The 25873-nt window shown below is 46.0% G+C and overlaps 1 protein-coding gene across 1 annotated transcript in view; it reads left to right on the plus strand.

Annotated features, from left to right (window-relative positions):
- The window catches only part of IA-2 (tyrosine phosphatase IA-2), a 514718-nt gene that overhangs the window by 83610 nt on the left and 405235 nt on the right, over positions 1-25873 (plus strand). The window lies entirely within an intron of this gene.

Consider the following 25873-nt stretch of genomic DNA (forward strand, 5'->3'; position numbering starts at 1 on the left):
AATAATTTAATGAACAATATGCTAGGCCAGTGAAGGTTTGCTTGTTCCATTGTTTAGTTCATATGAGCCCATCGGGTGACACCTCAACAATTTTGAATAAACATTTTTTCTTTCTCAAAAAATGTCGAGATGCTCAGCGTGTAATCGGTTAGTTTCAACTCCAGCGTGATGTGAAGATCGTGTTTGGTCAGCTACATGCATATAATAACAGACTTTGCCTTTTTATTGCGGTATTTCGAGAGGTGTTGTATTAATACGAGAGGCAGCGTTTCTATTTAGGTGTGATACTGGACCAGTATTGTGCAGTGAAAAGTGATGAACAAAAACCACAGCGCATAATAGTAGAAGCGAACGAGGAAAACTGAAAAAAAAATCAAGTGGAAAAACGCTTATTAGAGTCGTAGAACGCTGAAAAACTCGTCCAATTTGATAAAGCCTATTCCATAAAAACTGGAGCATGCAGCTTCGATTGACTTCTTGTTCCTGCGAATCCAAAATTTCTTTAGACAGACTAGAATAGCGCAACCAGATTAACCTTCTACTCTCCTTCAGCAACTGGATCTCACCTATTGCAAAATAACGAACTCCAACGCATATTGAATATAACATGCAAGAGATTATTCTCTGGTTTTCTATTCAGACGCACCGGTTGTGATACGCACGTGGGCAACGGCACCATTGTGTTAAGGGAAGGAAGGAAGGGAAAACTTTATTTACACTAATGGTTTTTCCTGCGGTTTGGGGGCATCTTCAGAGACGTCTTGGTTCTACCCCCAGGAGCCTTCTCTGTCGAAGTCGTCCGCCTCTGATCAGTGGTCGGTTGCCCTCAGTCCAGGGCTCCGCTGGCCACTGCCGCCCGTTGAGCTCGCTGTACCAGACCTTGTTGGTCTTCGCAGCGGTCGCTGGACAGCAGAGTCTCCCACTGCTCCGCACTCGGGTTTTGTATTTTGGGGACCACGTCTATGTTTTGGCAGGCCCATGTGATGTGGTATAGTGTAGGTTTTTCGTCGCACCAGGGACATTTGTTCGTGTATATCGTAGGGTGCATTTTGTTTAGTATATGTAGGTTTGGGAAAGAGCCTGTTTGTAATTGTCTCCAAGTGACAGCTTCCTCTCTGCTGAGAGATTTGTGCGGTGGGGGATATCGCATTATTCTGCCTCTATAGTTTTGTAGTATGGCCGAGTATTCCCTGGGTGCTGGCGCGAGTTCCGCGGTCTCGTCGGAAGCTCGGAAAGTAATGTATCCTCGAGCTATCCTGTCGGCCTCTCGGTTCCTTGCCACCCCCGTGTGCCCCGGTACCCACACAATTTTGTGTCGGATCTTGTCGTTTTGTTCTTCCCGGTTTTTAATTCTGTCACTCGCTGCGAGGAGTATACAGAGCGCGTGACGACCTATCCTGCCATTCATGTAATTTCGGCAGGCTGTTTGAGAGTCCGTAAGTATTGTTAGTGACCGCCCGGTTCTAAAGCCCTCCGCCACCGCTAGAGCAACGGCTACTTCCTCGGACTCTGCAGCTGTGCAGCCTCGGAGAGACGCGCTGGTCATTTCGCGTAAAGACGAATCGACCACCGCCGCTACAGCGATTTTGGTATCTCCTCCTCTCCAAGACGCGTCTGTATACACGGTCGTGGCTTGAGGAGCGTATGTTTTCTCGATGAATTCGGCCCTCGCTTCTCTTCTGCCTCGATGGAGGTTGGGATCCATGTTTTTTGGTATTGGCGCTACCTTGAGGGTCTTGCGAAGCTCGTCGGGGATCGTTGCCGTCCTCGACATTTCTCGCATCTGCTCGCGGTATCCGAGCCTCTGCAGGAGCGCTCTTCCTGTCGTTGTTTGCAACAGCCTGAGCTTTTGCGACTCAAGCTGCGCCTCTAGTAGCTCCTCAAAGGGTTAAGGGGTTGTGTTAAGGGGAAAGCCTTACTAGCCACATTAAGCGCAATTCCGCTGGTGATAGTCGTTAAGGCCAAGAGATGGTCCCAAAACGATGGCGTCGCAATAGCCGTCGTTTAGCCACCGAAGCGGCGAGTGCGATGACGGCATGCACAACAGATACCAGTAGCAGCCACCTTGCCTTCCATCAGTGTCCCTCAACACTCAGGGACCCTCTTCCTTTAAAGAGACCGAATCAATGTTCATGCTCAAACCTTTCAGTGCGTGTGCGATGTCAGTGCATGTTAAAGATCCCCAGGTGGTCGAAATTTTTCTGGAGACCTCCACTACGGCACCTCTTTCTCTCTTTCTTCTTTCACTCCTACCTTCCTCCCTTCCCTTATGGCGCGGCTCAGGTGTAAGCTGAGATATGTGCGACAGATACTGCGCCATTTCCTTTCCTCAAAAACCAATTCACAATTTATTTACGTCTCCAGTTCCTTTACGTAAAGCTCCCAAGATATTGTTACGTAAATGTAGGCACACAAGGAGTAGTCACTGAGTCACTGAGGGATGCTGATTGAACCACTACCGGCCAACGGCGCACAGAACACACTTCGTCCTCTTCGCGCTCATTGCACGAGCACAGCACTGTCTTCTTCGTTGTCCAGTGACAATATTTACTCTGAGGTTTTAAAAGGCCCTTGCATCCTCAGAAAAGTTTCGGCAAACTTTTATATACCGAAATAGCGAGTGCAGAATTGTAGCATCCGTTCATTTTTTTTTTTTTACTTTGCTCTCGTAACTTCGTGAAATGAGTCTGGACCTTGTGTTTGTATTTCCAGTGTAGAAGTGTTTCGCTTGGCTGCTGATGTTAACTTTCCTAACACTAACTCCATACCGATCATTCTTTCTATTCCTTTGCAGTCATAAGTTCTTCAGAAATCTCCATAAGTAAGCACAAGATTCTCAACTTTGTTACAAATGAAATTTATATCGTGTGGTTTTTTCAGATATTAATCACTGGTCTGATTCGTATTTGATTTAATAATGAGGCAATCATTTTCTTCCTTCTATGATGGACTAATCTTGTTGGCTCTCGCTCGTGGCAACTATCGTAAGCAATATTTATGACTGCCTCTAAAACCCTTTATCATTGCATCTCGCAGAACCGGATCGCCCCCCCCCCCCCCCTCCCTCCCAACAATACTGCGCGTCTACAGATATCGCTCAATGGTTTGAACATCACACCATTTAATGTTCTTCTGATGAGCGACAAAAAAAAAAAAAAGGGCGCTGAAGAATAATATTTCAGCACAGGACAGCAAAGCTTCCCGGCTCAAGATGCTCTTCTGGAGCAACAAAAACTACGAGGCAAATAACGAGAGGAAGAGATTATAAAAACAGCGCACGCTCGAATGTTTGTCGTACACGCAGGAACGAACTCCTTGTTTCGGATAATCTCGTAAGCAGTAAATGAGAATAGAAACCACGGTGTAACAATAATAATTGTCGTAACTTATTTATTTATTTATTTACAAATACTGCTAATCCCAATTGGGATTGTGGCAGGAGGGCTTAGTAAGGTTAACAGAACGCGGTCAAGCATAATTGGAACATTCAACTGGTCAGCATGTTAAGAAAAACAAACGGTAAAACGAAAATACAACCGAGCTGTGACGAAAACAATCAAATAACGCATAAAATAAGGCTAATGTCGGTAGTATTATACAAAGAATAACAAAATGTTGAAACATTGCTAGCTGTTATAATACGCAGACAATAAGTAAACAGTAAATATTATAATCGTACACTGCAAAGGCATTAACACAGTATAGGCGTTTAGTTTAAGTAACACTGCATAGTTTGACAAAAAAAAACTTACACATAAAAAAACAAATAACCATGGGTACAATAGTAAACAGAACGCAAGCAACCAGGAATGAATAACCTATAAAATGACATACTCTCAACTGCAATATTAAATTTTGTCAATGATGAACAGTTAGTAATAGATGGATCAAGGCTGTTCCATTCTCGAATTGCTAGTGGGAAAAAGGAATTTTTAAAGCAGTTAGTATGAAAATGATACTCACTTAATGTATGCGAATGTTTATGACGCGTTGATCTTGCTTCGGAAAGGGAAATATATTTAGTAGTGTCGAGTTTTAGATGTCGATTTATTAGTTGAAACATGAGTTTTAGTCGTGCGACTTTTGCACGGGTCTGCAATGATTTTATTCCTTCAATTTTCATTAATTCAGTAGGCGAATCGGTTATTTTGTATTTGTTAAATATAAATCTGACTGCTTTTCTTTGAACGGCTTCAAGTTTGGTTATATCTTGATTAGTATAAGGAAACCAAACGACGTTAGCATATTCGAGAACAGATCTAACCAAAACATTGTAGGCTAAGAGCTTAGTTTGAAAAGGGGCTAATGTGAGGCGTCGTCTACGAAAAAAGAGTCGTTTCAAAGCTGTTGAGGTGATTTTGTCCACGTGAGCATTCCACCTGAGGTGGAATGCTCACTATATAGCTGTATAGCTTTCCTTTGTAGCCGTATGACTGCGCTCGGGTGGACGTCAAAGAGTAATTACTCCCTTATTACAAATCTGCTCCACCTTGGGGGATTCCCCTAAACATTTGGTCAACACTGTTCCCACTTCGAGTTATTGATCAATTCGCTCTCGCCCTACCATAAGCTTGCCGTCCCGGTTAGCTCAATTGGTAGAGCGACTGCTCCGGTGAAGCGGTTGTCCCGGGTTCGAACCCCGGACCAGGACGAATTTTTCTTTAAGTACGAAGTTTCTGAGAAAGCTGTATAGCTTTCCTTTGTAGCCGTATGGCTGCGCTCGGGTGGATGTCAATGAGCAATTACTCCCTTATTACTCTTTAGAGGAAACGATTTGAACTTCCGTTCTGCAGTCAATCCAAATCCAACCTGAATCATGACGCTATAATTTCTCATTTATCGGGTTAAATATTTGAACCGCTGATATCCAGCTTAAATTCAGTTACGCATGTTTTGTTTAGAACATTAAATTCTCTTTGTTTCAGGAAGGGTAGCTAATGAAAGTAGGCGAAACATCTTTGTCACCAACGTAGCATGCGCGTACAGCATCAGTGCAAGCGCACAAGGTACAAGCGTGTTGTACTGTCGCTGAAAAGAAAGCCCAATTTCTTCTGTTATTGCAGAATTTCAATGAATAAACTTGAACACCTTTAATACACCTCCTTATTAGCCCAAGCCAGTTGAAAAACTGGCTTCAGAAGCCGCCCTAATTACTGTTTAGAAATTGCACTTTTGTTGTGCGGAGGGATTTATGCGCTTAATATGTTTATGCGCTTAATATATTTATGCGCTTAATATAAACAGTGCCCTCCGGCTACGGGTATCTTTAATTTTTCACTAAGGGGGAAGGGGTAAAAATTTAGCTGCCATTTAAAGTTGGAATTGGGACAAAATCCGCTCATTAAAAATAAAAAAAAGTTTCCAGAGTTTTGTTTGTTTTCTGGCTAGTAAAACTATACGTTTTGTAGTACACCATATTCCATATTTTTGTTCAGTATAGTGATAAACAATGTTTAAATGACGTGTGGAATTGGGGTGAGAAACGGTTCACAAAATCAGGCATTTAGTTTGTCATTTATTGAATTATTTTGCCCTGCAACTTGTTATTCCCAAATTGTGCGACTTTATCGATTGGGTTAATCCTTTCTAAATTTGTTTTTACACTGCGAAACATTAACTCAACACAACAGCGGTAAAGTAAGCGGACAGTAGCCTCGGATTAGGTTATTTCTGTTGTGGGTTGAGCTACATAAAACAAAGCAAATAAGACGTTTGATCAATATTGTGCTCTGATCTCGCGACAACAATGCCGGCAAGAGGTTCGATCAATATTGTTTTTTTGATATAACCCTTCTAAAACATGCTTTATGGACTTGACGCTCTATTTAAGCTAGGCTACAGACAGCAAGCTTTAAAAAAAAGTTTTGCAGTTATAATCTTTTAACTGAAAACACGGCTCTCGAAGTAACAGAAGGCATTTGCTGTTTTCTGTATTGTGTTTTCAGCGTTGTGCACTGACAAAGTACATCACCATAAGAAGCGTTCTCGCGCTGCAAAAGTCGGGAAAACCGGATCCTCTACGATAATCAAAGACCTTGATTATAAGCGATCACTTTTAACCCCGACGGCAAATCGCTTCGTTTCCATTTTTACCTAGCATCTTATACTATGTTACCCTTTGGAAAGTGCTGGCTGCATTGGGCGGGAGTGGATTAGCTGTTATTCCGAATATTTCATCTAGTTAGCTCTTCGGCAGAGCCCATTGTTTGAAGACACACACACACGCACGCACACGCGCACACACACACAAACACGCGCGCTCGCGTGAGTGCACATTTAAAATTTTCAATTGTTTTGTGCAGAGGAGGAGCGACAAAATAAGGGAGTCGCTTGCTTTCGCAGGTGTGTGAACACCAACTCGTCTAATTAACTGTGTAGTGCCCGTGATACATATTTCAAATGCGCACACCGTTGTTGGCTGTGACTAAGAAAAGTTCTCTGCTGCAATGGTCGATTATGAAGGGCCGTCTATAGTGTTTGAGATAGCGAGCATCATGGCACAAAATGCAACAGAAGTAGAAATTTTAAGAGCAGAGCTCTTAGGTGCCCTTTCGTGGATTCCGTGTTGTAGTCGGCGCTGTGGGCATAACACGCCACCTGATAACCGCGGCAGGTCGGAGCAGAGCTACGCACCACCTGCCACGGCGAGAGTGAAGGAAAGGGCAATCGGAAGGCGGCTGCCACTGGAAGATGCCGGAGAGGGGCTAGCAGCGTAAGACGCCATCTGCCGGCGGTGACAGGCGGCATGTGAAGAGCTGCGCTAAAAATTTCGCATTACCGACTTTCGTAATCGTATGCCAATGTTTACTTTTGAAGAAATGGGGCTTCTCTTAATATTTATTATTGTTCCATGTCAAAGAGAAGGGATGGAAACTTCACTTTCGCGACAGCCGACAAGCAGAAGACAGGTTTATATTTTGCAAAACATTATCCTTTTTTCTTTCCTCTCGCCCCTTTTTGTGAGTCTATATAATGTGCAGCGCCTACTTTATCTAAAGAAAGCCGATAGAAGTGTCTCAAGCTCTAGCCCTATGCAGTGGCTCCAGTTTGCCGTTCTTAGTATTGTCGGGCTGTACTGTGCAGTTGCTTTCCTTGCGGCTAGCCATTTTATTTTCTCAAAAAAACTCCGGCAAACTTTTGAAGCATTAGCTTCACTACGCCAGCCACTTCGCCTCGTCGAGCCTGATCGCACCTCGGCCCTATGCCCATAGCTGCAGCGGACAGCCGTCATCCGTTTGTAGAGGAAGGGAGGAAGTGGGAGTGAAAGAAGAAACAGAAAGAGGGGACGTAATGAAGAAGATGAATTTGAGGAAAGGAAATTACGCAGTAACTGTCTCACATATCTCGGTGGACACCCGTCATCCGTTTGATGACGTCAGAGATTACCCCAGTAAATCATCAGTAGCATTACATCGCTTGACCACACCGAAGCCTATGCGTAGTCATGCCCTGTAGTTTGCTAATTAATTGACGCAGTAATTCTCTCTCATCTTGGTGGACACCCGAACCGCACCGTACAGGAAGGGAAGAAGTGGGAGTGAAAGAAGAAAGAGGGGCCGTAATGAAGAAAATGAATTGGAGGAAAGGAAATTGCACCGTAACTGTGAATCCACGTCCAGGGACGAAGATAAGGAACGCCCAGCGAAACGCAGCAGCGAAAGATTGACTTTGCAATTCGACTCAGCGAGTACCACTCGGCCAGCTGTGGCTATCGTGTCACTCCAGGTTTAACCATAGCTAAACCACAGCTAATTTTTTTTTCCATGTAGAAAGGACATGCGTGTATGGTATCCTCTATTTATTTATTTTTGTTACTTTGGTCACATAACTTGGAGAAAGTTCTCTGGACACTTGTATTCCTATTGTTCAACTTCGAAGCGGTTGAGCATGACTGCTGAAGATGAGAACAAAGAATACTTGACGCTGCTCACTCAATAAATTCCTTCGCAGTCAGAAGATCTGCATAATAAACACAAGATGGTCGGCTTCATTCTAAATAAATTCGAAATACTGTGCTTTTCATAGCAAAATGCTTGTACGATTAATGTTCAATTCAATTGTGAAATGTACCATTGCTCTCTTCTGCGTTGAGGTAATTTTGTTTCTCGCTCATAATTACAGTTTTAGGTTACAGTCATGATAATCACCAAAGCCTCAAATCTTTACATCTCCTAGCACCGTATCTGCGCCCTAAACATAGCGGCTGTTAGGAATTGCTATTGAATTATAGCCAGTGACTTCAGCTTCTGGTTTTTATGTCTATCTAGTGCGAGGCAAGAAATATAATGCGCGCTAATTAGTTGTACTTCATTTAAGGAAAACTTAATTTGTCTCGATGCTTTCCGGAAACATAAAACCACAACAAAAATAGAGGGGGAGGGATTGTCAAAACAGTAGATGTTGAAATGTCCGCGGCAGACGTAAAACAGAACTCTCTGTGTACCACCTGCGGCTGTGTAGGAAACGACGGTAGCCGTTAAAATAGTGGTAAATTCCGGATAATCTTAAAAGTTGTAAATACTAACAGGAACGTCGGCGTTGTGATAAAAAGCAATTCAAACTTCGGGCTGGTCTCCGGGAGGAACTCTCTGATGTTCCGCCCTCTAACGAATTCGAACTGAACCATGGAGCTACAGTTTCTGGATTCTTAAGTTCAACGCTGCGATCGTTACGATCCCAGCGTAAGCTCGGTTGAGAAAGGTTTGTTTAAAACTTCAATGCAGCTTTATTTCAAGTAGAGCACACGGAGAACGCAGGCGAACTACCTTCAATTTTGAACACTACCGCCCAAGGCGCAGGCAACGCATTAAGGCGCACAGGCGGGTATAATATTATACCCCAAAGCGACTCAGGCTACGAGGACGCCGTAGTGAAGGGCAACAAAAATTTCTACCACCTGTGGTTATTTAACATGCACTGGCATCGCACAGTACGCATGCCTCTGGAATTTCGCCTCCATCGAAAGCCTGGCGTAAACTTCAAACTAAAACCTATCCAAATCCCCAATTGTGTAGCTTCTATTCGGATGGACTGTACTCAGACAAATGCAAAAATTGTGATGCCAAAGCCGATCTAAATCATATGATCTGGAACTGCCCGCAGTCCCTACCCGCGAGTCACTTCATTACCGACTCTGCTCATTGGGAGGCTCTATTGCTCAGCCCCGACCCGGGGACACAGATCAAGCTCCTCCAGCTGGCTGAAGACGCCGCCGCTGCCCAAGGGATAGCGGCCGCCGTTTAAGCGGGGAGCGACTTCGGGTCGCTCTCTATATCCGCTGGAAATAAAGTTCCACCACCACCACCACCATCGCAGTTCGGTTGCCGTGGCCGGGATCGAACCTGCGTCTTTCGGACCAGCAGCCGAGCGCCGTAACCACTCAGCCACCGCGGCTGGTGCAATATTATAGTGCGGTCCTTGTTACAGGCGCAGTCAGAGGACACTGTTGCGACCAGAGTCAGACTGACTATGTCCAGGCCGATAATCATGATCTGAGCACGGCTGTTCAGTGAAAGTGATACAATGGTAAGTTGGTTGTCTTTAGGCCAGTGGTGGGAAATCACGTAGGCAAACTCATTGTTAAACATGTATTACACTCGGGGATTGAAGCTGCCACTGTGGTGCATCTACGGCGGGGCCCGTACATCGCTTCGCCGCTCACTCCGAGCCTAAGGCCGAACTACGAGGTACATGAGGTACTCTTTGAAGGCAGGCACGGTGACCTCGTCGCTGATTGGTCCAACTTTGAGGAGTTAGTGTCCATTGCAGCTTACAATGGAGACGAGTTCGGCGAGTAGTTTCTTGGTGGTATGGCAGTCACTGATCCAGGTGTTCTGGCGGTAGCCTCCCGATTCCTTGTCTACGGTCATGGCATTCTGCCAGTTGTGTTCGATAAACGTGCTTCGGTCGTAGTGGTCCTTGCAGTTCAAGAAGTCATGTGTTCCATGACTTGGTGCTAGTGCCATGAGTTCCCTGGCACCATCGGTCCTCTACTAGGGCCCTGTTCAGGACGGGGTTATAGCTGTAGAGGCAGATGAGAAACTGCGTGCTGTTCCAGTAGGTGTCAGAAATCTCCCACTTGCCACCCGGCCACATGATCTCGGGATTGTGTCTGTCTGGCGTATGGTTACTTTTCCAACACTACACCAAGAGATCATCGCAGCATTGCTCAAGATGTGTGATCAATGTGTATTCAGTGACCGGCATTGATGAGTGGGATGTGAGATGATTGTGTCAGAGCGAATGCATTTGGCTGTCAGAAGTCAGATGAGCAACACGCATTTTCGTTATCCAACAAACTCGGTATCATTACTGGGTGAGGATAACATCATACAATTTTTCTTCTCAGTAAAAACTGATTGTTTGTGTCTTGCATGTTAGGTTCATGATTGTTTGGCAGCAAAAAATTCATTTATTCCTGAGAATAGCGAATTTAGGAATATATCATGTTTTTGCCGCCATTCGGGCCACACTCGAGACATCAGCACCAAAAAAGGACTTCGTGACGAAGGTTGTAAATGAGTGCTGATATCGGCGAGCATCAGAGATATGCGTAAAAATTATCTTTCAGTTTTTGTAGTTTGCCTGTGTGAACGGCCGGGGGCAGCGATATCTGCATTTAATTCCCTTGTTCCAGCTTAAAAAGATTATGTTTCTAGTGAAAGTATCCATTGTTTCCTTAAAACGTTTTAATTAATCGATACAGAACAACATTAAATTTTACTTTAGTGTCCCTTTAATTTCGGGCTTACATTAACTAGGCAACAAAGACACCAGAGAAATAATGATGGGAGCGTGGTCCTGAGTATTCGGTTCTCCTTTAAGTGTCCGCACCTTTTTTCAACACATTTGTGTGTGCTGCGGTTGACCGGGTGGCCATTCAGTAAACATTCTGGTGGAATTTTAGTTTTTCAAATTCAGTGCCTCATGGTATCGAAGATGAAAGCGGAGACTACAGTATCGAGAGGTACAAAGGCTTCTCCTCGAAGCCGTATTAATGACCCTTGATCTCACTGACATTTAGAAGTCAGCCGAAGGTAAACGTGCGAAGATGGGGTCTGCAAGATGATCGCTAAGGACTCCAGTTCGTCAAGCATTGCCATTTCTAAAGCCTGGTGCGCGGATGATGCATTTCCTCTGAGTGAAACTGGACACATGACAACTTTTCTCTGTAGGGAATTGTAAAACACTGCTATGCAGTTTTCATAATTTGTAATCATTGGGCGCCAGCTAAAAAAAAAAATTTCCTCAAGAAGCAATGTATTTTTTCCTTTAGCGCCACGAATTTCACTGAAGTCGAAAGAAGAACGGGAAACAAAATTGTTTATTGGTTCGAATTCATATTTCCTTTTGTTGATAAGTTTAACTCTGCGTAAATTTTGGTTCAAATCTGAAGTCGTCTGTTTGTCACTGGCAGAGGCTTTGTATAAACGTCAGAAGGCGCGTGGACATCAAGCCCGAATGAATTGGTGACGGAATAGGATATTTCATGGTGGTTATTATTCTCAGCGCCACATATTTTGATTAGATTTTTTAGATTACGACACAGTCAGCGCAGGAATCGCAGTTCAGCGTAGCCACTTGTTATCCATGGGGAGTATCACATACTATAAGTGCTGTTCACAACAATTATCTGCTCTCAAAGGCAAAAGTTATACTCCTTGAACAGTTGGCACTGTTTGTGAAACATGAATTCGTACTTGCTACTGGTGATCGTGGAGTGTGATAGCAGTGAATTGTCTATAACACATGAGAAATTTTAGAAAACAGAAGATAAGGCCGGGGCAGAAGCTGCATGTTGTGGCCTGTTCTAGTAATATATTGTTGAATGCTTTTCATCTGCCTTTTAATACGCATTAACACGCCGGAGATCAGTTTTCAGTTTAGATTTTCAGATTGCTCTGTTTTTTTGTGTGTGTTTTATTTGCCGCAACGAGATTACCTACCTAGCTTTCCCGGAATAAATCATATCGCGTGAGCTTCGTCCTTAAGATGACCGCTGGTTGTCCATGCCGGTGATGGGATGCAGAGTTTCAAGTTATGGCTGTCGCGAAGGCAGAAAAACAGTCTTTGTAGGATGACAGTTTATGTGTGCTGCACCAGTTATAATCAGCGTGTACGATACCAAGCTCATGCAGAGGTAAAATATCGACAGGCACAGTAAAATGACGGCAACCGATATTGCCTAATACAAATACTGAACGATTGCGCATACCGAGACGACAGTTGACGTATTGCCCGGCACGTGCGACTATGAAAACTGATTAGAGCCGACTGTCGCCCACTGATGGGAAAGCTAATTACTCGGGGGATTTTTTTTCGTTTTGTCTTAACTTAAGTGGTGATGGTACAAAAAGCCGGGTCGCCGTGCTTTCGTCTCTGTCAGTCGACGCTCTCGATGACGTGTTATGCTGCTGACGTCACGAGTTGTTGATTTATTTGCCGTAGTTTCATAATGCTCGATAATATTTCTTTTCATTTGCAAAAGTATGAGTTCCTTTTTTCGAATGGCGTCGTTCTGCTAAAGGTAAATACGCTGTTTATTTGGTGGTGGCAGTTTTTTGAATTACAATTCACAATCGGCCACATATTTGGATCATTCTTCGTTTTCAGTATCTAGTGAATAAAAGAAAAAAATTGCCCAGAGACTGAACAGCTAAAATAAATTAAAGGACAAATGACTATGGGAAGCTTTTAAGAGGGTAATTGTTAATCACCATCCATCAAAGAGCAGCCATACAACTACAAAGGAAAACTATCTACTTCATCTTGGGGGATCCCCCTAAACATTGAACCAGCTGAAAGATAATATACCTCGCCGTAAAGTAAAAAGATTACTGAGATTAAAAAAAAACATCAAAGTAATCATGGATGATAAGTACAATGGTTCGCAGAATTGTCAGATCCGATGTCTGGTCATTTCATAACGTTTTCCCCCCGTAGTAATTCAGGAAAGCTTTTACGAAGGATCAGCGTCGCAGTAAGGAGCAGAAACAGAAAAAAAAAAAAAGAACTGCGCACGTGCCCACCTGTTTCGCCTACGATCTTGAAACGTTAGAAAAATAATTGTTCTATTTATTTATTTACTTATTCGGGCCAGTACGCATCGTCGCAGAAAGACAAAACTTCGCTTGGAATTTTTTTCGGGAACGATAACAAAGCAGAAATATTTTTTGCTTTTTCCTCTTGCGTATAGTGTTCCCGAGAAGCGGCCACCATCCCCCGTGGTCGTTATCGCAATCTAAGACCTGCCGGGTAGGCGATCTACGTTTCCTTTAGCCACCGATCTTAGATAAACATTTCTCAAGCATTTCTGGCGAGGCTGTCTACGCAACCAGACATGTTGCGAAACGCCAAATGAAGGGGGACGAACGCGTGGAAGAGTCTTTCTTTCCAGCTCTAATAGATGATGACGTGGAGCGTTCTGCACTCCCGTTGCAGCCAATGCTCTAGCTTGCTTCACCATGTTCAGCAACCATTCTGTACTGCGCACTGTGCGGCAAAAATAGTTCCCCCTGAAGCGCGAAGCCCTGAAATTCAGTAGACGGTAATACCATCTTAGTGGCCTGTTTGTCGGCGAACGGAGTGAGTCACTGTGCGGGCTTTTATTTTGTTTAGAGGTCAGTATACATACAGCACGGGTGAGATCGAGAATTTGGCGAGGGTAAGGTAACCGCAGTTGTCCAGTTAACTAGATGAGCATAGGATGTACAGAGGGCAAAACGCATGCCTAGAACAACCAAACTGTGTGTTCCGGAGCTCCCAAAGTCGCTGCGACCAAGAAAGCAAAAAATGACGATGAAATTGTATGAGTTTAACAGCACATGTTTACATACAGACCTTTTTTAACCAAATCTTATCGCTAGTTACCGCGTGTTACGCCCAAAACACGCTAATAGCGTGTTCTAGACATGCGTTTTGCCCTCTGTACATCTGTCTTGCAGTAGACGTAGTTAGGCTGATGATGATGGTGATAATGACGACAGCTCTGCTCCTTCATCTATGCCGTTTTGTCGCTAAAGAAGAGTAGGATCGGTGTTCCAGGCCATCGAAGTTTTGGGAGCCTTACGTGCAATCATAGTGAAGTGTTTTATTTTCCCTTCAACAGTGAGGCTTCAGAACGCTGTATAGCCCTCCTGTGCACACTCTTAGCCTCGCTCTAGTGGATACGGATAAACATTACTCTCTAATTGAAACTTGCTCCATATTCGGTGAATTTTCCCTGAACACATTGTTGTACGGCTTTTGTTGCCTGTTCGTTTGACAGTTGCACATTTCTCTTTACTTGATTTTCTTATACCAAGTAGTAGTAGTAAAAACATTTATTTATTTATTTATTTATTTTTTCAAAAGGAAGAGTTACGGAGTAGGGGGATGGGGATAGATAGATGTGGAGCTACAGTGGTCGGTCTTCCCTAGTCCAGGATACCGTTGGCCTCCGCCGCTGCCTTGGCCCTCGTCACCAGCATAAGCTGAGTGCTCGGGTCGGAGTCAGCCAGGAGGGCCTCCCACTGCTCTAGACTAGGGCTATTTACCTTTGGTAGTAAAGGGTTTTTTTCGCAGCCCCAGGTGGCGTGGTACGTTGTGGCATAGCCCCCACACCACACGCACTCTTTCGCGTATCTGTTCGGCCACATTTTGTGATACGTGGCTCTGCTTGGGTAGGTGTCTGTTTGTAGTCGTCTGAGCGTGGTGGCCTGCTCTCTGTCGAGGATACCAAGTGCTTTGTGAGGTACTTTCTTTTCGGAAAATACATGTATTCTTAACTACATAGCCTGAGTTGCTTTGGGACGGTAAACTCCCATAAAACCCTAAAAAACAGCATAAAATGGAAACCAGAACTTTTTCGCAACGAACGAAAGATGTGTCTCGATGCCAATAATAATTAGTCGACAAGTGCCGTGACTCAAATCAAATGGTTTTTTTTTTCTCTTTGTTCCTCACGAAGCTATGGAGGTAGAACTAAAAGCTGTGAGCACTGCTTGGTGGGGTCCTAGACAACTTACGAAATTGGCATAGAAGCAGATCAGTTCTCACGTTCACAAATCAGCTACTTTTATACATAAAAAACGTTTCCAATCTCACTTCGGCAGAAATGAAAAGAATTTACATAATGTAGCACAACGGACAAAAACAGACCGAACAAAATTCACCGATGTGAATTAAATACTACGTACGCTTAGAAAAGAACATGCACGCGCGGTTGGCAGAAATGAGAATGGTTGCTGTGGCCGTGTCTTTATGCTTGCGTCTTACTGGTTTACTATAATTTATTTCCTCAGAGCGCCTACTAATCCAACAGCATGCTGACACGCATGCTCATACGTTCATCGTTTCCCCTGCTGTAGTTTACAGATGCTTGTGCACGACTTTTCATCTGTTGTCGCTAGATATTGTTAATATTTGACGTTGTAATACGCACTGCCTTTCATGATCTGAGAGAACCTGCCATATGCGTTGCACCCCATACTTATTCTTTTACTTATTTCTCTCTCATGATCCATATCGGCGGACACTACCTGGCCTTAGTAGGCGTATTCCCTTACCACTTACAGCACTTCGCTACCAATTGAGAACTGCTGTTTCCTTGCGAGACGCTTGAACATTACTTTGGTTTTCTGCATGTTAATTTTAAGACTTACCGTTCAGGCACACTTGTGTGCTTGTCTAACTGATTTATCCTGCTTTGCAGGGCATCTTCTGAGTGACATAGCAAGTCAATGTCATCAGCCAATCGCAAATTACTTAGCTATTCTCCATTAACTCGTATCCCCAACTGTTCCCCAATCCAGGCCTCGGGACACCTCCTGTAAACAGGCGATGAATAGCATTGGCGAGATTTTTTCTCCTTGCCTGACACCTTTCCTGATTGGAATTTTATTGCTGACTTTATGAAGGATTACGTTAACTGTACAGTTATCGAGGGAAGAAACGCGGGTTAATGACATTCTAGTCGAAATCAAGAGGAACAAATGGGCTTGGGCAGGACATGTAATGCGAAGGCAAGATAACCGCTGGCCCTTAAAGGGCCCGTGACCACCCTCTGGCCGAAAACACTCTCTACCTATCTTGGAGCGAGCCTCCTCTCCTTCCGTTCCCCCCTCGAGATTTTTCTCTCCCGCTCCTCGTCGAGTAGGCTCGGCAAGGCAAAATCACCCCTTCTTTCTCCGATGTTAGCCGGAGGCGTGGTGTCTATGGAGTGCGTCACATGTCTACGTCATGACCCCGCCTTCGATAGAATTCTTTTCTTGGTTTTTGCTACTGGGTCTATTCGAGGGGAGGGGTCTGGGGGGCGCTGCGGGTTTCCTAACACCCTCTCTGTTTTGCTCTTTGGGTCTCCTAGCGGTGTTTCGCCGCTAGACTTGTTAGCGAGCGCATCCTTTCATACATCCACTCACTCACTCAGTTTTACTATTTTTTACTTTTTATGGCTAGGGTTCAAGGCTGTCTCCGTACGCTCCCCCCGCAGTTTTTTTTTTGTTGTTGTTCCTTCATGCGGGTTTGTAGGCATGAGCCAAAACATAAGTCGCTGCGGAAAGCGTTGTGCAGACGACGCGACGCCACGCCCAACCTTCTCCCGTCAGTCAGAACGATGCACCAATGGAGTGCCTTTAGCGAAAGTAACCCCCATGACGTCAAGGGGGTTCAGAGTAGTGGGGCGGGGACGCTTTTGTTGAAGGAAAGAACGAGCGGGCTTTGATTTGAATTTTTGCAGCTTTTCGGGGCGCGCATGGCTCTAGTATTTTGCAGAGGTTATCTTCGATGCCTCATCTATGCAGTGGGCTTATTTTTCAAAAATGTCCGGACCCTGGTCAGTGGCCCTTTAAGGGTAACAGAGTGGATTCCAAGAGTAGGCAAGCGTAGCAGGGGGCGGTGAAAGTTAGATGGGCGGATGAGATTAAGAAGTTTGCGGGGATACGGTGATCGCTGTTGGCAAATGACAGGGTTAATTGGAGAGACATGGGAGAGGCCTTTGCCCTGCAGTGAGCGTGGTCAGGCTGATGATGATGATGATGATGTGAGGTTCGGAGAATTTTAATCTTTTTTTTTACAGTCGTGTGCTTAACTGAACATGCTGGCTCGCACTTCTTTCTGGCAGGCGACTGGACACGCCGAATTAGTAGTGGATTACCACGATGGCATCGCGGTGGCTGGTCCCATGCCACTTGATGTTCATCCCGCTCGCTTCATCTTGCGCTTCAAAACGTGCTTCTCCGTGCCTCTTACCCTGTGACTAGTGGCTCCATCCCTTGGAAGTAAAAACACTAGCGTCCTACTTCTGCGCGCAGTAGACTCAGCGGACGCCATGTTTTCTAATGTCGGCGCGCCAATTCGCAGCAATCCTCCGTTGTGCTGTGTTCGTGCAGACTTTCACTTCTAATTTATGCAGTGAATGAAACGCTCATTGTACTTTCAAAATACCACCCTGAACAATCTTTTCAATCACTGCAATAATCGCTTGAAAAGTAATCACAATACTGCTTGAGTATTCAAATGACTTTTTGTTGTCTTCCTTAGTCCTGATTGGACGAGAGATGGTTGGCTTGGTTTATGGGGTTTAACGTCCCAAAGCGACTAAGGCTATGAGAGACGCCGTAGTGGAGCTCCGTAAATTTCGACCACCTGGGGTTCTTTAACGTGCACTGACATCGCACAGTACACGGGCCTCTAGAATTTCTCCTCCAAAGAAATTCAACCGCCGCGGTCGGGATCGAACCCGCGTCTTTCGGGTCAGCAGCCGAGCACCATAACCATTGAGCCACCGCGGGAGCACCATCTTTCGCAATACTGCAAACAAGTTGTGAGATGAAGCATAAGGGTGCAAGGCTCAAAGTAGAAACGGGGTGTCGAGACCGCCGGCTCTGATTGGTGATAGGGCTTATGTAACCTTGAGAGATACATAGCGTCAGTACAAGCGACGGCCATTGGCGAATATTTTCATTTCACGTTGGACGAATGAGAGAGAGCCATGATGCAGCTTCCACACCAATTGGCCCGGGTGGAAGGCATCCATTACGCACTCTACGCGGATGACATAACAATTTGGACTACCGAAGGGAGCCTTGGCGAAATGGAGGACCGCCTACAGGGGTCCGCCATCATAATCGATAGCTGCGCTATCGGCTGTGGTCTCCAATGTGCTCCCGCGAAATCGGAACTTCTGCACATCAGATCCAATCCTAAAGACAACACGAGTTTGCGAATCTCTCTGACGGGAGGTCCTATCAGAGAGGTCGAGGAGCTCCGCATACTAGGCATGTTCATCCATAACTGGCTCAGCCCGGAATCCACTATTGCCAGACTCAAGCGCGTAGGCGAACAGGTCGGACGCGTGATCCATCGCGTTTCTAAAAGCGCGGCGGGTTGCGAGGCAGGGATGCGTTTCGGCTCGCCCATGCCTTCGTGACCAGCAGGATCCTCTACTCCGTTCCCTATGTCCGCACTACGAAACAACACGAAATAAGAATCGACGTCACCATTAGAAAGGCTACAAAGCGAGCACTGGGCCTCCCAGTGGCCACCTCCAATGCTAAGTTGTCGGCGTTGGGGGTGATCAACTCCTACCACGAGTTACGGGAGGCCCACCTCGTGAACCAATATACGCGTCTGTCGCAGACGGCATCCGGGCGCTGCCTGCTAGACCGCTTGCACATCCAAGACGAGTGCACTCCAGAGGAGACGTGTCGGATTCCGGAGCTATGGCGTCACAAGCTCTGGATCCCTCCACTCCCGCGCAGCATAGACACGCATACACACGAAGCAGACGAGAGGCGCGCGCTCGGGCCCTCCAACACCAACACGGATCCAAAGAGGGTGTATACTACGTTGACGTGGCAGGGCCGTCGCCCACTGGATTCTACACGGTCGCAGTAGTTCACCAGGACTAATGCGTTAACGGCCTCTCCTTTCGAGCTTGAAATTCAGCGCAGGCCGAGGAAGTAGCCATTGCGCTTGCCGCCTCGGACTCGAATTCGAAGGCAATCGTGACAGATTCGCGTCGAGCCTGTGAACACTACCTGGCTGGCGAGGTTTCACCTTAAGCCTACTGTATATTAAAGCGCGCAGTGAGGGAATCGGACCCTTCGCCCAAACGCATAGTTTGGTGGCTCAGTGGTAAGGCGCCCGTCTACCGAGCCGGAGTACCCGGGTTCGAACCCGACCTCGGCGGCCGCGTTTCGATGGAGTCGAAACGCAAGAGGCGCCCGTGTGCTGTGGGATGTCAGTGCATGTTAAAGATCCCCAGGTGGTCAAATATTCCGGAGACCTCCACTACGGCACCTCTTTCTCTCTTTCTTCTTTCACTGCCACCTTCCTCCCTTCCTTTACGGCGTGGTTCAGGTGTCCGCCGAAAAATGTGAGACAGATACTGCGCCATTGCCTTTCTTCAAAAACCAAAACCAATCCGAACCATCAGGGTGTTAGAGGTAATGAGGCTGCGGACGCGGCTGCCTGAGAGCTTACCTACCGGCACCACATCCAGGCTCTTCCGGATCAGAGATTGTGCAACCGCTTCTGTTGTTCAGGGAAATTCTGGACGACTATTGCGAGCGCCATCGGCTTTTCCCGGTCCCTGCTAAGGGCGTGAGTAAAGACGATGAGCGAACTCTGAGACGCCTGCAGACCAACACTCTGTTGTGTCCTGCAATATCGAAACATTTCGACCTCAAAATTGATGGGCGCTGCCCTCACTGTTGGGAAGTATCCGATACCTTCCACATGGTTTGGGCCTGTCAGAAGAGTCCTTCCCTTCCCCCAATCCTTCCCCTTCCCGAGAGGCATGGGAGGCAGCCCTGCTCAACTGCTCGGGGCTGGAGTCTCAAAGGGCTCTAGTCCAATGGGTGCGAGTAGCGGCCTCGTCCAGCGGGGTCCCGGACTGAGGACTCCACCTATGTAAAGGGCCATTTTTGGCCTGCAAACTCTCCTTTGATTCAATAAAAAGTTGCCACCACCACCGCGGTCGGGTTCGAACCCGGTACCCCGGCTCGGTAGACGACCGCATTAATCACTAAGGCACTCCTCACAGATCTTTGTGGACAGGGCCCGAAAGGGTTATATAAAAGATACAGAATAGACGAGTCAAATGGCAGCAGGAAACGGACAGTTCAATGTTTTTCAAGAAATTGAGTTCAATAGAATCGAGTTCTATGCAAGTTCTTCGCATTTAAAGTTGCTTTGGGATAACGATCTGGCGGGAAAAATAAACTGGTCACAATCATAAAGGAATATACAAAAACCGAGACTCGCAATACGGGTTCCACTTCTGGCTACACGTCTTCAGTGTCTCCGTGCCCTTTGAACACTGGACAAGAAACAAATGGCAGCCGCCGCCTTCACTCTCGAAGGCTGCAGCATTCAGCAGTTTGGACCGCAGCGAAGTTACGGCATGGTGAGGCGCTGCTGGACCATGCTCCCCATCCACGAACGTAGCGGACCGGGCTGCGTCGGGCTTCCGATATCGCTTTCGGCGGCGCAAGCAACCGGACACCGACTGCATCCAGCGTATGTGAAGCCCCTTCGGTCGGCGGCAGCCTCGTGTCGTCGCACGGGGATGCGCTCGAACAAAGCGACCGGGTGGCCGAGCTATGAAAGGAAGAGAGAGTCCGCGTGGCGCGGCATCGTTGTCCGCTTATCCCCGCCTTTCTCGGCGCAGACCCATTGAAAGATGCACTCGCTCGATATGGGGCTTCTGGCGTTTGGCGACGGGGCGGGCACTGATGGGAGGCTGGCGCACGCGGGCGTGGGCACGGAACGGGATCGATAAGTCCTTCCTCTCCCCTCGGCCCCCTTTTTTGGGGGAGGGACTTCTCTCTCCAACTTCACGCTGCATATCCTTTCCTACTTCTCCGCTCCTTGCGACTTCGGCACGGGCGACATCTCCGGCCGCCTGCTGGCAGTGCCTCTGCCACCGGTTGCGCTTCACTCTCCTAGGTGCCGCCAGCGTGTCTGCGTGCTGGTATCGCCCATAGGAATGGTGCCGGCGCGCTCCTTTACGATGCAGCTCCATTGCGGCTTTGAACTTGCTGACTGCTGACGTGTGACAAGGATCGCCTGTTTCTGCTCCAGTCTTCGCAGAGCTACGACTGGCATTCATTCATTAATTCATGCAACCCGCGCCCTAGGTTCAGAGATCATGTTCAGACAGCGCCCCACACATGGAGGAAATGGCCCCACAGTCGTTTATCCTGCAGTATTTTTTATTGCAATCATGGAGATCATCGCGAATTTTCAGTTCGGCGGGAAAACCTCCTTTCCTACCTTACAGGACTACAGTCACCAAATTCTGGTTGTTCGCTATTTCTTCTTTACCGTACGCGATGTAACAGTAAAGTTAAAGTGCCATGTGAAATTTGCCCACCCGCAATGTATTATTAACAATTAAATTCCTTTTCATCCGTTTCGATTCCGGTTCCAACAGCCTAACGCTGTCTGTGACGTCATTGTTCAGTTAAGGTCAAGTGGGGCATGAAACAGTAGTGGCATTATCCGCTTTTCCGTTTCTTGACATTTCGGTACTAATGCAGATTGCTGTAATAGCCGTGAATCAAAACGAGGAAGAAGCGACTATATCTAAGACTTTTGTATGCTTCATATGACCTGCACCAAAATTTTGCGTCGTAGTCGCGGTTATCTACAGAAACCGAAACCGTAACAACATGAGAGTGGAATTTCAATAATAATTTCTTTACTGGGCGCAGACCAATTACGCGAAGTGGGCCATATAAGTATATTAATTTCTTATGCTCCGTTAGAAAGAAAAAGGGAAAATTTTGAGTCCACACTGTATTAAATAATAGGTTGAAGATAGTAAATGGTAGGCACCAATCTTTCTCTGCGTATATTACGAGGTCGACCATGTTTGTACTAGCAGAACACAGCCCAGAAAAACGTAGATGGCACAAAGGCAAGGCATGAAAGGCGCAAACTATCAATTGAAGGTTTGCTCAAACGTGAAACAAAAAATTCTCCGCCTACACTGCCTCAGTGTTCGACTTAAGAGAGTTAGCAACGGGAGTTCCAAGTGTTTACATCAGTGTGGTCAGCAAACGCGGAGGAGACCAATCCCAAACATCCGCGGGTGTTTCCTTTCTGGAAATATCTTTTCTAAAACACAAGCGGCGTCCTCTACCTCATGGATTTTGCGCTACTATTGCCATTTACAGCCAGCTCCGTCATACCCGATATATTTCCTCGTTATATCAGTTAATAAGTTTTATAAACGTGTGCATCACAACATGACGAATCGTTTGACACTGTCTGAAACCCTCGGCGACAAAAGATTCTGCCGTAATGGTAGTCGAGGTGCTCGGGATGCAAGGTTTGGTGGCGGAAAAGTCGTCGTTGCGAATCTCAAAGATATTTTGGGCTTCATCTCAATTAGTAATTTTATCCTCACGAACATGCCAAGTCATTTGACGGCACTTGCAACATTTCTGCGTCAAAAGGTTCATGATGAAGTTTAGCGCCAAAAACGAGGACAAAGTAGGAGTGAAGGCAAAGGTTGGCCCCCAAATTTTATGTATATAGTAGTCTTGGGAGGGGGGGGGGGGGGGGTGTCCTACCTCGATGACCGCTGTACTGGCGCATATATAACGAATCAAAAGTATAGGTATGAATTGAGGATTTACGTTCCCGCTGTTGCTATATGATATAGTGTGGTCACGTGGTTACTATTTTGTCATTTTGACCTTTATTGCAGACAGACGTGTTATTGACAAATGTAAAGGGTCTAATGCTCTTAAGAACATCTACATGTAACAACTCACAAAGATGGTGGAATCGGGCCATACTGACGCAATGCTGTCCAGTAGCGCCTCAGAGGAAGAAAAAGTTCCTCAGAGAGCATAAAATATTTCCATGGCACTTGGTGCCTTCGACGAATTTGGGCTTGCATTGCTGGAAACATAACTCTAAATCGATACCAGACGGCATCGAAGTCATCTTCTAGCACAGCAGTAAGACGGTAAGGGAGCTTTTACTAAGAGACAACTTTTTCTGGCAATGAAAAGGAAACTACGGAGCTGAAACACGCCTTCTGCTCCTACGCAGCGGAACTTTGTCCCCTCTTGCAGTCGCTAGTTTTCTCTTAAAGCACAGTACATTGACAAAAGCCCTTATTAAGGCATGTTTTTTAAACAAGCTGGCCTCCTTCAACATCGGAAAATCAAGGAAAAACTGTTCTCGTGGTTACAAGGAATTTTCTCGGCACGTCTTCTTGCAGATAACTGTCATAGAAGTCACTGCTAGACACCAGCGACGGAGTGAAGCTGCTGGGTTGAGAGCGATGCGCCAAGCGGTCAGCTGGCAGTCGTGAGACCGAGCTATTTGGCGCAATGAGGTAGTTACAAACGCTCCTCTCCACCAGCCTTCCCTTCATAGCCAAGAAAGTCTGTCGACGAGCGTAGCCGCAGCCTTTCATATTCATAAGGATGACACCACGTATGTTAGCAAGCCATCTATTGCACTGAAGAATGCGAAATTTCGCTTTTAGAGAGCGTTTCATGAGAATAGAAGGGTGACGTCATCTTTCTAACATGTATGTCACTTTTCGTCAGGAATTCGGATCCTTTCAGGGGAAAACTTTGAAACTTCAGATTTTTGTGAACGAGATGCCTTGATGGCATGGGAAGAGTGGATCTTCAATAACAATCAATTATTCAGCTCCTTTCGCGTCGTTGTACCCTACAGGGTTTTTAGAATGTCGGTTGAACTTCTTTTGGCATATTTTTGTGAGAAGTCATTATAGAAAGAATTCAGCTGACTTTACGGCTCCTGTAATGCTCATGCAGGCAAAAAGACGCGAATGGATACACATATTTTCCGGTGCCACAACGGTGGATGCAGATCGCAGAGGCGCTCATCTCAAAAGTGGTTTTCGGCGTTTATTTCTCATGTCTGGTTTAAAATGGTACACGGTTTACCGCAAAGTGTTCAAAAACTAAGCTGTAGCCGTTCGCAGCACATATATATCTAAGCAGTAGCAGAAGCCGGCAAGAGCAAGATGGGTGCACATTTTTGTACGCCGTGACTAAAGGGGTTATATTTCTTTCTTGTGCGACTGAACCTTGAGTAAATAGTCAGCGGATGTTCTGTCTTGCCTTTGTTTCATCTTAGTATTTCTGCGCTATTGTCCACAAGCGGACTGCACTTGTCCAGCTTTCCGTTACTCTGACAATGTTTTAAACGAAGTAACGCTGGTGTCAAAGTAACCGTGCACTTCCCATGAAAAGCGAAGACCATCCATATACCTGTTCCAAACACTACGTTCAACTTTCTACATGAGCTTTGCCTGCCGTTCTTCACGCGCTTCCCAAGGTTGCCACTTATAAGCCACTGATAACAAGGGATATCAACGCTGCAGATAACCCGAAGGTTAAATGCGTTAAGAACGTCTCCCATAGACCACGCAGGATGTGGCGTGCATATAGGTGCATCAAAGATTTAGAAACATTTTCTCACGTTACGAAACAAGACTCCGGTCCATTTTCGATTATCGCTAGGAGCAAGCCAGAGTTTTCAATAATTCCCCTTATACTAGTCATCCAGTTAAAGCTGCTCATGAAATTTTAGGCAGCTAGTAGTAACCTAGAAGTTTGAATTTAGAGCCTGCGATTCTAGAGAAACTACAGATCGTGCAATTCTTTTGGCGGTGCAGAGTTGCTCTGAGCACTCAAGCAACGCGTGAGATACGAATTATCTGCAGCAAGAGTCCTTACTCAGAGCATTTTTTTTAAAATTAAGCTGCGCTTGTGGGTTTAATATTTATACATTGTTACGGCGGTCAACACTTCCGCTATATGAGCGAAGAAGCGGTTTTGGCTGTCCGTTTTTCTGTAAAATTATATATGACATCAAGCCACAAGGGTACTTCGGTCTCGGAAACCATCACGGCGGTTACCACGGTTTAACGCAACATTCAGCGACAGTTGTTCGCGGTAGTGAATATCATCGCTTATTCGTTATTATTTGTCGTCTGTCTCCTATGCTGTACTTCGTGACGTCACTGTGTTCTGCTCACTAAGCATGGTGCCCTCCCGTTGCGCGTTGCGGTGGCTTCAAGAGTCACATCACGATATGCTGACTAATTTGGGAGGCGCGTTGCAGTGACGTCATTCGAGATGGCACTGCACGCAGAGTAATCAGTGTGGCAAAGTGCTATGCCGTCGTCTCAGAATCGGAGAGCGTGTCCTTAACATTTATGGCTTTAAACAATGCATCCTTCACGAAGCATGTGCTAGGTCAACTTTCGTATTATTATCCTACTCATCCCGTTTTCATTTTTGTCCACTCCTGTATACACATATCCACGGATATTTGAACTCACTGGCGCTGTCAGCATTTGCAGCGTCTCTGTTTTTTACTTTTACCACTGTAGCACTTTCCAGTTCCACTTTTCCAATTTTCCGTGCCATTCTCATTATGTCGGTGTTCTGCTAATATATCTTCTTCGAATAAGAATTCAGCCACTGTTGTCACGTGTACCGAGCTTTGAGAATTATCCGCAACCAAGTACATGGTTGTTTCCCTCACGCGCATTATACAAGGAGTTCAAGATTAAGCTCTACAGATCTCTCAACCGGAGGCACTGAATGATGCATGTAATCCACCCCTGCTCATATATTATGCGGCTACGGGGACACAAAGAGAGGTAATTGTCAATGTCAGGTACCTAATTAACTAAAATAACCGGATAGGCACTTTAGTGGCAGCAGTACACGGGTGTTGTGATATTGGAAACTATGCTCCAGATATTCGCGTCCAAATATTCAGCGCAATTGACCCTCCAAGCCGGTGTGGATCGGCGCGAAACTCCTACCCGCGTGACGCCACGTTCCGTCTGCCAACGGCGTACAGCGGTCGCGGAAGCTGTTAACTG

The sequence above is a fragment of the Amblyomma mixtum genome, chromosome 5 (assembly GCF_055824585.1).
Source record: "Amblyomma mixtum isolate Tamu chromosome 5, ASM5582458v1, whole genome shotgun sequence".
NCBI classification, from domain to species: Eukaryota; Metazoa; Arthropoda; class Arachnida; order Ixodida; family Ixodidae; genus Amblyomma; species Amblyomma mixtum.